General features: G+C 38.6%; 1 long non-coding RNA gene across 1 annotated transcript in view; it reads right to left on the reverse strand.

The window, feature by feature from the left end:
* Positions 1-411: 411 nt before the first annotated feature.
* LOC125254327 overlaps positions 412-15,572 on the reverse strand; it is a 40,822-nt gene continuing 25,661 nt past the window's right edge. Inside the window, exons 2-3 of the long non-coding RNA XR_007181633.1 lie at positions 1,142-1,270; positions 412-1,025 (exon numbers count right to left, since the gene is read on the reverse strand). This is a non-coding gene — a long non-coding RNA (uncharacterized LOC125254327). The remainder of the gene's footprint in view (positions 1,026-1,141; positions 1,271-15,572) is intronic.

Here is a 15,572-nt window from a genome sequence, read left to right on the forward strand (position 1 = left end):
CCTCACAATTGCGAGTTTACATCTCACAATTCTTCTTTTTTAAAAACTGCAAGATATAAACTCATAACTGTGAGTTATAAAGTCAGAATTGTAAGATATAAACTCACAATCGCGAGATATAATTATTTTTCTTGCAATTGCGAGATTTAAATGCAATTCTGACTTCTTTTTCTCAGAATTGTGAGACTTGCAAAGGTGAGTTATAAAGCCCAATTCTGAGGAAAAAAAGAATTTTTTTCTCAGAATTGCAAGTTTATATCTCACAATTCTGACTTTATAACTCATAATTGCATGTTATAAAGTCAGAATTGTGAGATAAACTCACAATTCTGAGAAAAAAAGTCAGAATTGAGAGTTTATATTTCCCAATTCTGACTTTATAACTCACAATTGAGAGTTTATATCTTGCAATTCTGACTTTATAACTCACAATGATACATAAGACATAAACTCTAAGAAGATATCAATTCTGAGAAAAAAAGTCAGAATTGCGAGATAAAAAGTTGTAATTACTTCTTTTTTTTTTATTCAGTGGCGGATACAAGCTTCCATACCAAACAGTTTTGGTTATTGTATGGACAAAAAACAACAACAACAACAACAACAACAACAAGCTATTTCTCAAAATATCTTTTTAACATGAATGACTTCAACCATCTAAGGGTGAGTAAATGATGAGACAAGTTTCATTTGTTGGGTGAACTATCCTTTTAAGAGTGATTATAAGATTAACAGTCATTTGGATACATGCACATATGGAGGGCAAGAACACACTGATGATAATGACAGAGGAGAACAAACTTGCCTCCGTGAGATGACAAAGGTGGACGTCTGCCATATATATATGATATGATCTCTGTGTGCTGGGCAGCATCTGAGGTTCCACTGTAATCTCATAAAGGATGTTCACATGTGTTCATGTGCTGGAGGGCTCTTGTATCCGCTCCAGTCTGGCTCCTGAAGATGGAGCTCTGCTCCAGCTATGCGAGTGCAGGACTCGGCCACCACCCCGATGCTCTCAGGACCTGATGATGATTGATCATGTTGTTTTCTTCATTACTTTAAACCCAATCAGTGCTTGCTGTAATTTGAGTAATGATAGCTCATTATTGCCAATTGCACATTTAAGGGCTTAATTTACCCTTCTCTGGTGCACCTTGGGGACATCTGCATACGGCAGACACCTTCGGGACAAGGGATCGATAATTCTCCATCTTCCTCTTTTTAACTAGAATTTCTTCTGTTAGAGACTCCTCTCTGATATCTGCAACTGGGATTGTATAAAGACAAAAAGAAGAAGAAAATAACATCTCATGTTGATTTAGTACAAATGTGAAGTGAGAAGTTGGTGGAAACACGTTTCCACAAAGTCTCAATCACACACTGTAAAAAAAAATATCAAGATTTGTTATCACAAATTTTTTTTCCTTTGCCAAATCAACTTAAATAATTAACATGGTTCAGATAACATAATATTTTGAGTTTCTGTTAATTAAACCAATCCCCTTCATTGTGTTAACTACATTTTTATTTTCAATTAACTCAAAATTTTAAGGCAACCAGGTAACTAACTTAAAATAGAAAACATTTCTTTTAAATTTTAATAATATTTCATAATATTACTGTTTTTTATATGTTGATATATACATAATAAATACACAAAAATATAAATAATAAATGCATAGCATTTTTGAAATCTGAAATGGTCAAAGGTAATTCAGATATTTTAATGAACAACCTGTTACACACACACAACCTGTTAAACAATTACACTGATCAAATATGCAGATGTTCTGTGTTAATTAATAATGAAAAATAATTAGATTATGAAGTCTGCTGTATAACACTGTTTATCAGCCTTTATGTAAAATAATTTATGTCAAATATCACAGCTCATGACTTCCAACTTACATTCACTGGCAGACAAACTTTGGGTACATAAATACATTTCATAAATATATTGTTTTGAGACATCAACTCACACATTCATGCATTTCATTGGCTACTGAAAAAAGTATTCATTCAGGACAATCTTCATTTCAGACATAGCGAATATTGGACAACTGCTCCTTCTATTCAAAAACTAACACAAACTCATTTAGCAAAGGCTTGGATCACCCCTCCTGTAAGATGAGGCTCAGATGCTGGAGAGAAGAGGGTGTCAGTGAGGCGGGAAAAGAAGGGTCATGTGTTACACACCAGGATCAGAATCAACAGGATATTTGGTAACAGAGGAACCCTTCATCCTCCAGGAATCTTTGTGAGATTGAGGTGATTCATCATGCTGAAGCATTATTGCTGCCCTGATTTCGCTTTGAGTTCCTAGGGTTTTGGCACACAAGAACACTTTCAGGCATAATAATCACAAAGAATAGGGGGGAAAAAAGGTGAAAACTCAATAGGGAAGCATAATTATCTCCCTATCTATTTACATATAACTGCTGTTTAAGCCATGCAAAGAATTCCATATTGAAAATGCCTGTGGTGGAATAATAGTCTGTGGCAAAATAAACCATCCTGTTGAAAGAGATAATCATAGTTCCTTAAAGAAATAGTTCACTCAAACTTAAAATCATTTACTCGTGTTGTTCCAAACCAATATGTGGAAAAACAAAGTCAACACAAAATAGTCATTCTTTTTTAATATAATGGAAGGGGGCTTTTAAGCTACAAAATGCCAAAAAAATAAAGTCTCAGGCCCTGTCCACACGAAGCCAGATCTTTCCCTATCCAATCTTTTTTTTTTTTTTTTCCTCGTCTCAAGAAATATCTGCATACACACGAAACCGCTGAAACCGGCTCAAAACGATGTTGTATACATGCCAGACCAGTATGTGGCGCTGTAATTCTGCTACAGAGATACACTTGAAACAGAGAATAAGACTTGGAGCATGCGTATAAACCTTGCACGCTGTATACAACCTTTAGTAAAGCTTAGAAATAACACTTTATTTTGGCTCAGTAGCACGAACACAAGCATCTAGAGTCTACTATTGTTGTTTTTGTTGGTGTTTTGTGCCGTTAGCGGCATCTGACTAGGGTTGACACGTGGGGTGATGACATCATAGTTTCACAAAATATACGGATAGGCTGTACACACGAAAAGGACAGCGTTTTCAGATTTATCCACTGTGGGACCCGGTTTCAAAAAAATATCAGATTCACCTTCTGAAAATGCCAGATTCGTCTGGACGAAAAGCCTATCCGATACAAAATTTTAGTTTAAACGCGTCTCCATGTGGACAGGGCCTCATAAAGATGGTCCATAAAACTTGTACACTACATGATTTGTTCAGGAATTGGATTAATTTTTTTAATTTTTTGTAGTTACAGCAGATTATCAGTGAATAATGACCTTTGGTCTGTTTATTACAAAAAGCTATCATATGGCTTCAGAAGACTTGGAATATAGAGTATATTTAATATATAAGTTGTGTGGACTATTTTAATAAAACTTTTATGGTGATTTTTCATCTTTTTTGAAGCTTTATGGCTCAAGTCTTCATTTATACTGGAAAGAATGGCCAGAATATTCACACACACAGAAAATGCATATGGATTTGGAACCACATAAAGGTTAGTTAATAATGACAGAATTTTCATTCTTGGGTGAATGTTAGTACTGTGGATACTGCACCACTCACCAAATTCTGTACATCAAAAAAGAAGGGGCTTCAAAGTGCTTAAAACATGTACAGGTGTCTTAAACAAACAATGGTCTCTTTGAAAGTACTCAAAACAACTGTGATTTTGTGGGGCGCTGATGTCCTAAATTGCAGCAGAAGAATGGAGCTTTCTATCCGTGCTTGGGTCCCTATGATACTCAGCACAGTCATTGCTGCCCTTTTCATCTTCCTGCCTTCAGAGAATTCCTCTAGAAAATGTTGCCTCCTTTCTTCTGCTGAAAATTTCAGCTCATCAAAAGAGAGGTGAATCTAAGTCCTTATATTGTGGCCACGGCCATGTACAGTATCATTAAAGGGTAAAAGGCGGAGGGTCTACAAATGGGGCATGTCCAAGGACATGCACAAACACACTCAAATACACACTCACACATACAGAGGGGTATTTGATGTTATCCTTTGTCAATGTTTGAAGCCAGATCCTTGTTATCAGAGTGCTGTTCTGGGCTCCATTTCTTGGCTTTTTGAGAGCAGGTCAGAGGCTTTCATGTTAGAGGCACACTTACTGCGCCTCTGCAGATGCCAGCCGAGAAGGACCACAGCTTCAGTGCTGCTTATCTGCTTCAAACGCCCATGTTTACAAATTGTATTTAATATATAACTGCATAGTAAACATAGTGAGTGCACAAGAACAACACTGTACTTGACAAGACGTTTTAACACATTCTGGAGATAATAACTGGAAGATTAAATGTGTTAATTTAATAAAAATGGATTGCAGTATGCAAGCAGCTCTTTAAATATCTTTCTGTTGATTAAAATTATGTCAGACAGTATCACATTCTTCCCATATATAATACAATTAATAATGAAGAAAAATGTACTATACTGTATATGCGGTCAAAAGTTTGGAAACACCACTATTTTTAATGTTTTTAAAATAAGTCTCTTATGTTCATCAAGCCTGCATTTATTTAATAAAAAATACAGAAAAAAAAACTGTAATATTGTGAAATATTGGTTTTAATATACTTTAAAATATAAGTAATTTCTGTGATGCAAAGCTGAATTTTCATTAGCCATTACTCCAGTCTTCAGTGTCACATGATCCTTCACACACACACAATGGTTCTTTCTGGTTCTCGAATCTGATTGGCTGAGAGCAGTGCGATATTCTAGTGATAACAGCACTCCTACTTTTTCACTGTCTGTATCACTCCGCTTGAAGCGACCGTCTTGGCTGCCGAGCAAAATAAAACGGCCAATTTCTGGTCTTTTTAATCTATTCCTTGTTCCTGAGCAAACTGAATGCTAAATGTATGTTTGTATGCGATGGATGGATGTATGTATGTTTGTATGCGATGGATGGATGGATGCATGCATGTTTGTATGCGATGGATGGATAGATGCATGCATGCTTGTATGCGATGGATGGATGGATGCATGCATGTTTGTATGCGATGGATGGATGGATGCATGCATGTTTGTATGCGATGGATGGATGGATGGATGGATGGATGGATGGATGGATGGATGGATGGATGGATGTTTATATGTGATGGATGGATGGATGGATGGATGGATGGATGCATGTTTGTATGCGATGGATGGATGGATGCATGTTTATATGTGATGGATGGATGGATGGATGTTTGTATGTAATGGATGGATGGATGGATGGATGGATGCATGTTTGGATGGATGGATGGATGGATGGATGGATGGATGGATGGATGCATGTTTGGATGGATGGATGGATGGATGGATGGATGGATGGATGGATGCATGGATGGATGCATGTTTGTATGTGATGGATGGATGGATGGATGGATGCATGTTTGTATGCGATGGATGGATGGATGCATGTTTGTATGCGATGGATGGATGGATGGATGGATGGATGGATGGATGGATGGATGGATGCATGTTTGTATGTGATGGATGGATGGATGCATGTTTGTATGCAATGGATGGATGGATGGATGCATGTTTGTATGCGATGGATGGATGGATGGATGGATGCATGTTTGTATGCGATGGATGGATGGATGGATGGATGGATGCATGTTTGTATGCGATGGATGGATGGATGCATGCATGTTTGTATGCGATGGATGGATGGATGGATGGATGGATGGATGGATGGATGGATGGATGCATGTTTGTATGCGATGGATGGATGGATGCATGTTTGTATGCGATGGATGGATGGATGGATGGATGGATGGATGGATGGATGGATGGATGGATGGATGGATGGATGGATGCATGCATGTTTGTATGCGATGGATGGATGGATGGATGGATGCATGTTTGTATGCGATGGATGGATGGATGCATGTTTGTATGCGATGGATGGATGGATGGATGGATGGATGGATGGATGGATGGATGGATGGATGGATGGATGGATGGATGGATGGATGGATGTTTGTATGTGATGGATGGATGGATGCATGTTTGTATGCAATGGATGGATGGATGGATGCATGTTTGTATGCGATGGATGGATGGATGGATGGATGCATGTTTGTATGCGATGGATGGATGGATGGATGGATGGATGCATGTTTGTATGCGATGGATGGATGGATGCATGCATGTTTGTATGCGATGGATGGATGGATGGATGGATGCATGTTTGTATGCGATGGATGGATGGATGCATGTTTGTATGCGATGGATGGATGGATGGATGGATGGATGGATGGATGGATGGATGGATGGATGGATGGATGCATGCATGTTTGTATGCGATGGATGGATGGATGGATGGATGCATGTTTGTATGCAATGGATGGATGGATGGATGGATGGATGGATGGATGGATGGATGGATGGATGCATGTTTGTATGCGATGGATGGATGGATGGATGGATGGATGGATGGATGGATGGATGGATGGATGGATGGATGCATGTTTGTATGCAATGGATGGATGGATGGATGCATGTTTATATGTGATGGATGGATGGATGGATGGATGGATGGATGGATGCATGCATGCATGTTTGTATGCGATGGATGGATGGATGCATGTTTGTATGCGATGGATGGATGGATGGATGGATGGATGGATGCATGCATGCATGTTTGTATGCGATGGATGGATGGATGGATGGATGGATGGATGGATGGATGCATGTTTGTATGCATGGATGGATGGATGGATGCATGTTTGTATGCGATGGATGGATGGATGGATGCATGTTTGTATGCGATGGATGGATGGATGCATGTTTGTATGCGATGGATGGATGGATGGATGGATGGATGGATGGATGGATGGATGGATGGATGGATGCATGTTTGTATGCGATGGATGGATGGATGGATGGATGGATGCATGCATGTTTGAATGCGATGGATGGATGGATGGATGGATGGATGGATGGATGGATGGATGGATGGATGTTTGTATGTGATGGATGGATGGATGGATGGATGGATGCATGCATGTTTGTATGCGATGGATGGATGGATGGATGGATGGATGCATGTTTGTATGCGATGGATGGATGGATGGATGGATGGATGGATGGATGCATGTTTGTATGCGATGGATGGATGGATGGATGGATGGATGGATGGATGGATGGATGGATGGATGGATGGATGGATGCATGCATGTTTGAATGCGATGGATGGATGGATGGATGGATGGATGGATGGATGGATGGATGTTTGTATGCGATGGATGGATGGATGGATGGATGCATGCATGTTTGTATGCGATGGATGGATGGATGGATGGATGGATGGATGCATGTTTGTATGCAATGGATGGATGGATGGATGGATGGATGGATGGACTTCCTAACAGAACATGAACTGTGATATTGGAATATATCAGAAAGCATAAAAGATCGCTGCATGACCAGCATGAGCTCACACACGCTTTAGTCAGTCATTTTTGGGTGTTATGCTCCTATTTAAATGCCCTACTCAATTTTCCCCATTTCACATGCCTCAGAAATCAACCAATTACAGGCTATGTAAGCGGTCATGTCACCCCCCTCTGTACTGATGTGGCTATTTCCTGTTTAAGATTATCCTTGCAAAACTAGAAGAGCCAGGAATGGGGAGGGCCTACAGTGACACAGCATTATAAAAGCACAGGGATGAAATAAAGGGGAGCTGAAATAACTCAGACATAAAAGTCTGCAATAAAATATCCTTTTTATTTCCCTTTTTACGCACAAGAAAACTTAAGCAAGGCTAATCTACGGTAAGAAGTTACAAGCCTGAAAATCTTTCCCCTGTGTTTGTACCATAAAATAATTGGTGTTTAGGCCTATTTCACACTAGGAATTTGAACCATATGTGCCTTCAATGAGTCCCCCGAGAAAGGCAAGAGAGGGAGAAAAGGGGGAGAAAGAGAAAGAGAGGGAGGAAGGAAGAAAAAAGGGGAAAGTTTATGGGTTGGATTTTCTATTTGACTGTAATCACTTCTCTTGAGGCCCATTGGAGTCCCCAGGCCAAAGAAAACAGTTATGATTGGAAAGTGATACAGCATGCTCACATGCTGATAGGATGGCTAGAATGTTCTTTTCCTAAGCCGTACTCTTCTTTTACATCTCCTGTAACTTTGTGCTCCAACTTCTCTGCCATGAGGGAGTAGATACAGAGAGGAAATGGAAAAGCAAGTGAGGGGAAAAAAAGTCTGGTCTCTTAAACCCCTGAGCCGCCCCAGGCTGTTTTCTCTTGTTAATGACCACCTATCACCCCCTCACTCTTTTCACAAAGATTTACAAGATAAGTGAAGGGCAAATTACCATGAAATGATTTGGGTTCCACTAGAATGTCAGGTGGTATTAGTATGAGGAATGTGCATCTATAATCTCTCAAACACAATACAGGACCACAGAGTCAAGTCCGGGGGAACCAATACAGAGGTAAGGAGGGGACCACGTTTTCCGGCCAACTAGCCCAAGCATCGCAAGCAAATCTCCTACATGTGTGAGTCAGGGCAGAGAGAGCCAGACAGAAAGTCCAAACAAATACGAACTTTTGCTTTAAAAAACTATTCTGACTTACAAATGTGAAACCTGATTTTCAGAAGTTCACCTCTTCCAGCCACACGAGAAACAGACACTTTCATTCAACCCTGAAATGACTCGATGTGCTTCTCTCATTGGCCCAACACAGCCATCTGCCAACCATACCAGTGACCCCACTGAATATTTACTTATTTTAACCTGGGTTATTTCACAGTCATTATTTACATTTACACTAATGATCAAAAGACTTTTTAAGGCAAGAATACTACTTTTGTTTAAAAAGGATCAATTAAATTTATCAAAAGTGACAGTGATGTTATTTACATTGTTATAAAAAAAAAAAAAATTTAAATAAATGCTGTTTTGAACTTTCTATTTTGATCTATAATCAAATGCAGCTTTAGTGAGCATAAGGGATTTCTTTCAGAAAATGAAAAAATCTTAAAAGGATTAGTTCACTTCAGAATTAAAATTTCATCCAGAATGTTTATGTCTTTCTTTCTTCATTGTAAAAGAAATTAAGGTTTTTCAGGAAACATTCCAGGATTTTTCTCTATATAGTGAACTTCAAAGGCTACAAAAGAGTTGAAGGTCCAAATTGCAGTTTCACTGCAGTTTCAAAAGGCTCTACACGATCCCAGATGAAGAATAAGGGTCTTAGGTAGCGAAACAATCAGTCATTTTCTAAAAAATAAATAAAAATGTATATACTTTTTAACCACAAATGCTCGTCTTGCGCTAGCTCCGTGATGCTCCACGAATTATGTAATCACATTAGTCATGCTTGACATAGGCGGAACTACAAAAAGTTTTTAATTAGACAAGCAAAAAGTTGAAAACTAAATAAAATAAAATAAAATAAAATAAAATAAAATAAAATAAAATAAAACAAAACATGCACTCTCTGGGAATCAAACCTATGACTCTGGCATTGTAAGCAGCATCCTCTACAATTTAAACATCAGGAATGTTTGACATCACATGCTTTCAAAACTTGAGTATTTATTTTTTCCTGTTGATTTTAATTGATTTTCTCAAAATTATTACTCCTTATAGACCACAAACAGCAAATTGCGCTTAAGATCTCTAACACATGAATTATTTACTCTCGCAGCAGTTCGGTTCAGTGCTGTTCCAGACTACGAAAGCAGGTCACCACAAGGTAATTGGAGTTAACAGATGCTTCAATTCCCACAGATTCCCTCACGCTGAAATCATTAATACACAATTGCAACCAGAAGGACAGCATTCTCCAAGTATAGATTCATTACGATGAGAACGAGGGATGAAATTATATTCACACGCTCCTCCCCTCCCCAAACGCTCCAAAAGAGGTCTACTCTATAAATACATGGATGCACAAGCAATGCAGTGTAACAAAGTGTAATGGCGATAATCAAGCAAGCCCTCTGAACGTCACGTAGCCTGAAGTCCAGTACCTCACAATCATCTGTAGCGTTAGATTTTAGTTTTTCTAGGTATAGGAAAGCACGCTTGACAGACTTGAACTGACAGAACCTACCTAACAGCTTGTATAAAGGCCAACCGCGTGTTGGCAGTCTGCCTCTAAGTGAGTGCCGTCTAACGTGCTCGATGCCTCATATCTCTCGCTCTGCTCTGTGCCATCACTGTGAGTAAACATACAGTAATGGTGATATTAGCCTGAGTGCCTGCTGATGTACAGTAGTTCGGGCACAGACGGATAGCAACAATTACAGGCCCACATGCTACGTTTAAGCTCAACTTAAAGCGCTAAGATGGGAGAGCAGAGAGAAAAAGGACCGGTATGGGCTTTTTCATACATGTAAGGCATAAATTATGTCCAATGGTGCGAGCGCAATGCCACTGTTGAACAGCCAGTCAATGGAGAGGGCAGGGAGAGGCAATGGAGCGCGGTAATGTGTAATCTTACTACTCAATGGGCTGTGCCCAGCAACGGGGCTCCGAATGCTGGAAGTGTCAGAGAGATAAATAGCAGAGTGTCCCCCTCGAAAAACATGATTAATACCCCAGCTAGTGACGCTGCAGAAGATGAAGTGGGAGCAGCTGGCTCAAGCAGTGCAGGCACGCAGGGAGAGGTGGGGGAGAGAGACGGGAGCGAGCGCAGCGGAGCAGAGAGGGCAAAGAGGAGGACACACCGGCAGCCAGGGGGAGGGAGGCGAGGCAAGGGCACGCCAGGCCGCGGAGTGAGAAGAGACCCCCTCGTATCCCCGGCAGAGACACCACAACCGTCCTATCTGACACCAATCTCCATTCATTACACACCTAGAGCTGCACATATATAGGAATAGTACTTGTGTCCTGACAGATGCTGCAAAAGATGCAAGACGCAAGTGCAAAGGTAAAATGTTGCACGCATGTTTGAAGTTCAACTTCTTTTAACTTGAGCTTAGTGTTGTCAAAAGTACTGTACTGAAATTTTAAAAACGTGACGATACCAGCATTTCCCCTTAGCATTTTGAGCGCTATTGAGTGTTGAGTGGATTCTTAAACACCTTATATTGGCCATTGTGTTCACGGAACTCCACGCACTCAACAGATATGTCTGTGATTGGCTACAATGATCAACGCTTCAAAAAGATGTTGTAAATAGTCATCTTTGACGCTCTTCACCGAGGGATTACACAGATACACGGGAGTGTTTGAAAGCAGGCGTCTATCAGCGGATCCGGCTATCAGTGGATAGATTAGGGATATATCTGTGTAAGCACTCGATGAAGAGCGTCAAAGATGTCTATTTTTGAAGCATTGATGTAGCCAATCACAGACATATCTGTTGAGAGCGTAAACACAATGGCCAATCAGAGGTGTTTAAAGGGTTAGTTCACCCAGAAATAAAAATTCTGTCATAAATTACTCACCCTCATGTCGTTCCACACCTGTTAAGACCTTCGTTAAGATTTTTGATGAAATCCAATGGCTCAGTGATGCTTGCATTGCCAGCAAGATAATTAACACTTTCAAATGCCCAGAAAGGTACTAAAGACTTTTAAGAAAGACCAGACCAGAAAGGTACTTTTTTGTGTGCCAAAAAAAAAAAAACTAAATAATGACTTTATTCAACAATATCTAGTGATGGGCGATTTCAAAACACTGCTTCATGAAGCTTTGAAGCTTTACGAATCTTTTGTTTCGAATCAGTAGTTCGGAGCGTGTATCAAACTGCCAAAGTCACGTGAACCATTGAAATTTCAAAATGTTTCGAAACACTTATGACATAACGAAGCCTCATTTACTTGAATCATGTGTCTTTGGCAGTTTGATACACCCTCCGAACTACTGATTCGAAATAAAAGATTCGTAAAGCTTCAAAGCTTCATGAAGAAGTGTTTTGAAATCGCCTATCACTAGATATTGTTGAATAAAGTCATTATTTAGTTTTTTTTGGCGCACAAAAAAAGTAAAGTATTCTCGTCGCTTTATAACATTAAGGTTGAACCTTTGTAGTCACATGAACTGTTATTAACTGAAAGTGTTAATTATCTTGCTGTCATTGGAGGCCTCACTGATCCATCGGATTTTATCAAAAGTATCTTCATTTGTGTTCCAAAGACGAACAAAAGTCTTACGGGGTGTGGAACGACAGGAGGGTGAGTAATTAATGACAGAATTTTGCTGGTATCGTCACATTTTTAAAATTTCAGTACCGACTTGGTACTTTTGACAACAACACTTGAGCGTCACATTTAGAACGCCGTGTCATGCGTGAGACACTACAGCACAACAGTAAAAGACATCCGTCTAGATCATGTTTACGTAGAAAAAAATATGAAAAAGGTGGAATTCAAAAACATGCTCTGTGTGAATGGCTAATACTGCAGGAGAGTAAATTACAAAGCACAACAAGATGCATTTACATGCAGACCATTATGTTATCTCAACATTTGAGAGACATAAAAACACAGCAAGTGATTTAATGTGCCATACCCCTGAGCCTGATGTGGACTCTCACAGATAAACAAGTTGAGTTCCCGGGTCTGTCCTGTTGTAAGTAAACATGTCGAGGGGCGGGACACTTTTTCATGGTTCAGGAACCCCCACCCTCCCCGCAGACAATTAACTTTTGCGGTGTAATGAGATGATTGATAAGCTGGAAGTTTGCGCTTTAAGAAGATATTAATCATTCCCTCTGGTAATTTTAATCATGGGTTCCATCAACCCCAGATGCTGAGGATCACCTTCCTGGCAAACAAAGGGCGGCCGCAGCACTCGTGCAGTCATTTTGTTCTAGTTTAACTTTATTTTGCGCTGGTTTGTTCCTCCCATCTGTTCGCGCCAGCCTCGGCAGCCCACGTTGCACGTCGATATGCCGAGGAAGCAGCATGTGGGAGTGCGCTTGCGAGCGTGTGTGTGTAAACTTTAGAAAGAAAAAAAACAGGCATCTTTGAAATGGTAAACCGAATCCTCTAGGTTCGTGACTATCTGTTGTGCCGACACCAGCCCACTGTATAAGCGCAAACATGCGTACACACAAACAGCGATGTTACCACATGGTGTGGGCAATATGTCTCAGAAAAGCACAATTTGGCATTTGAACCGCTCTTTAGAATAAGGAGCGCATAGTTACACTGCAGGGTAGAGTTGGATGGGGAAAGCCTGCATCCTTGACATCCCTCTAAAAGCCTGAGAGAGAAAAACAGTCTCTGATTTGTGCATGTTCGCTGCCTTCGTTAAGTGTCAATGTTATCAACTGACCTGAGGGAACACTGCATTTGGGATTGAATTCCAAAACCGGAGTAGCTGTGTCTGCTTAAACAGCAAAATATGGACAGAAACAGCCATAAGGATATTTATTTTAGCCTTGAATTGTAGTCTTAAAACTTGAACACTTAAGTCCCACAGTTCAACAGCGCACAAATTACATTTATTCTGTGGTGACGTTGCAGGTTTCGTTTGGGCAAATAAAGAATATCGAGAAGCCATTCGGTTCAAATTAAAATATCTTATAATAAAAGCACTCAAAATTATGCTGTAATACAGTATAATGTCTGAGGGGGAAAAAAACAGAGTAAATTGATGTAATGTACTGTCAGGAGCCGTCAATCCAGATTCTAGAGGACTAGTTTAATTGAACAGTCAGACACAGATCACTCGAAATCAAATTAACATGAATAACATCAGCTGCTGAGAATTCATATCGAAGACAATTTCAAAATGTCTTTACATTTTTTATGAATATCTTGATTTTAGGCCCTAATTACATACAAGTGCTTTGTACACTTACCCCTGAAGTTGCATTTTGGCAAGTGTCAAGCAGACCTGCTTAATCAGGTGCAAAATTAATAGCACCAAAATGACAGACATTTTCTCAATGTGTTTAAAGTTTTTTTTTTTTTTTTTTTTTTAAGTTACTGAAAAGGTCCCCAGGAACAAGAACAGATCCAAATTACTAGTCTGCACACGAAGGCCTTCAGTTGATAGGGCCATCCCTGGAGGGGATGATAGGAGACATACCTAAAAGCAGTGGGACTACACTGCCTTTTACCACCATTAATTGCAACCAGTATATATATAAAAAAAAAGCAATTTAATTTTACATCGGGCCTGGCCTCATCTGTTATCAGTTCTGCACTTGCGCAGAGTACAGAGAGGTAATAGAGGTTTTCAGGGGCTATTCCCTGCATATTATCTAATAATGATGAATGAACAGCCCTGGAAGTGACAGCTGTTTGGATGCTTTGTTTGCAGTGAAGCATCTATTTGCAACTTTCCTCAGAAAATGTCAATTTGACTTTGAGAACAAGGTTCTAAACTGCTACTAAACAGCTTCACTTGACAGGTTGTTAAAAGGGTCAATGACATGTACAGAATCTATGTTAAACAAAAGGAAAACTCTTTTAAAAATCTAAACCTTAAAACAAAAAGTTTAAAACAAATGTTCCAAGTTCCTAGAAATGTAGTTCTCTGTGAATTTGTTTTTGTGTTGGTGATTAGCCTAATATTGTGAAATTCCATTTCTTGTGAAGTTCTATTTTAATATATTTTAAAGTGCAATTTATTCCTATATGGCAAAGCTGAATTTTCAGCATCAATACTTTAGTCTTTAGTGTCCTTCAGAAATCATTGTAATGCCGTTTTGATGTTTAAGAAACATTTATAATTATTATCAATGTTGAAAACAGTTGTGCTGAATATTTTTTTTGGAAACCATATTACCCTTTTTTCAGCAACCTTTGATAGAAATCAAAAGATTCAAAAGAACAGCATTTTTTTAAATAGCACCTTTTGGTCAATTGGATGCATTGTAGCTGAACAAAAGTGGGTTTTTTTGAAAAATGACAATAAATCCGTAATATTTAAATTACAGTAAATATTTTATTTATTTATTTTTGAATGATAACTCTTACTGAACCAAAACCTTTGAATAATAGAATATATAGTATTACAGTATTCAAGAAAAGTTTCAATTATTTCCAAAAATGTTTGGTGGTCTAAGTTAAAAATTAGAATCAAATAAATTAAAAAATAATAATAATGTATTAAGCCGTAATTTACATTTTTTTAATAAATAAATAAATAAATAAATAAATAAATAAAATGTTTTAAGGTAAAAATTACAAATATCATGAATTATTAATTCATAAATATTACATTTTACAACTTGAAATGTTACTAAAATTTACAACTTGAACTAGCATAAAAAGGTCAAATTTTCTGACATTTTAAGAGACTTATTGACCTTAAGACACAGTCAGTAGGGTCAGCAGAGGTCCTCTCTTTGATTTTATTTCCTGTTTTATGTTTTTATTTTATTCTGTATGTTGGTTGGGCCAAATGTTGATATGGTGGACAAAAGTTTTTTTCAAATATTAATAAGCAGATTTTATTTTCTAGGAAATAATAATAAAAATATTATCCCAAACTACTCAATAACAAAAAAAAAGGTGTCATGTCATTGACCCAAAAATTGGTGTTTTGATTAATATAAACTATGATATTATTAAATGT

The sequence above is a fragment of the Megalobrama amblycephala genome, linkage group LG19 (genome assembly GCF_018812025.1).
Source record: "Megalobrama amblycephala isolate DHTTF-2021 linkage group LG19, ASM1881202v1, whole genome shotgun sequence".
NCBI classification, from domain to species: Eukaryota; Metazoa; Chordata; class Actinopteri; order Cypriniformes; family Xenocyprididae; genus Megalobrama; species Megalobrama amblycephala.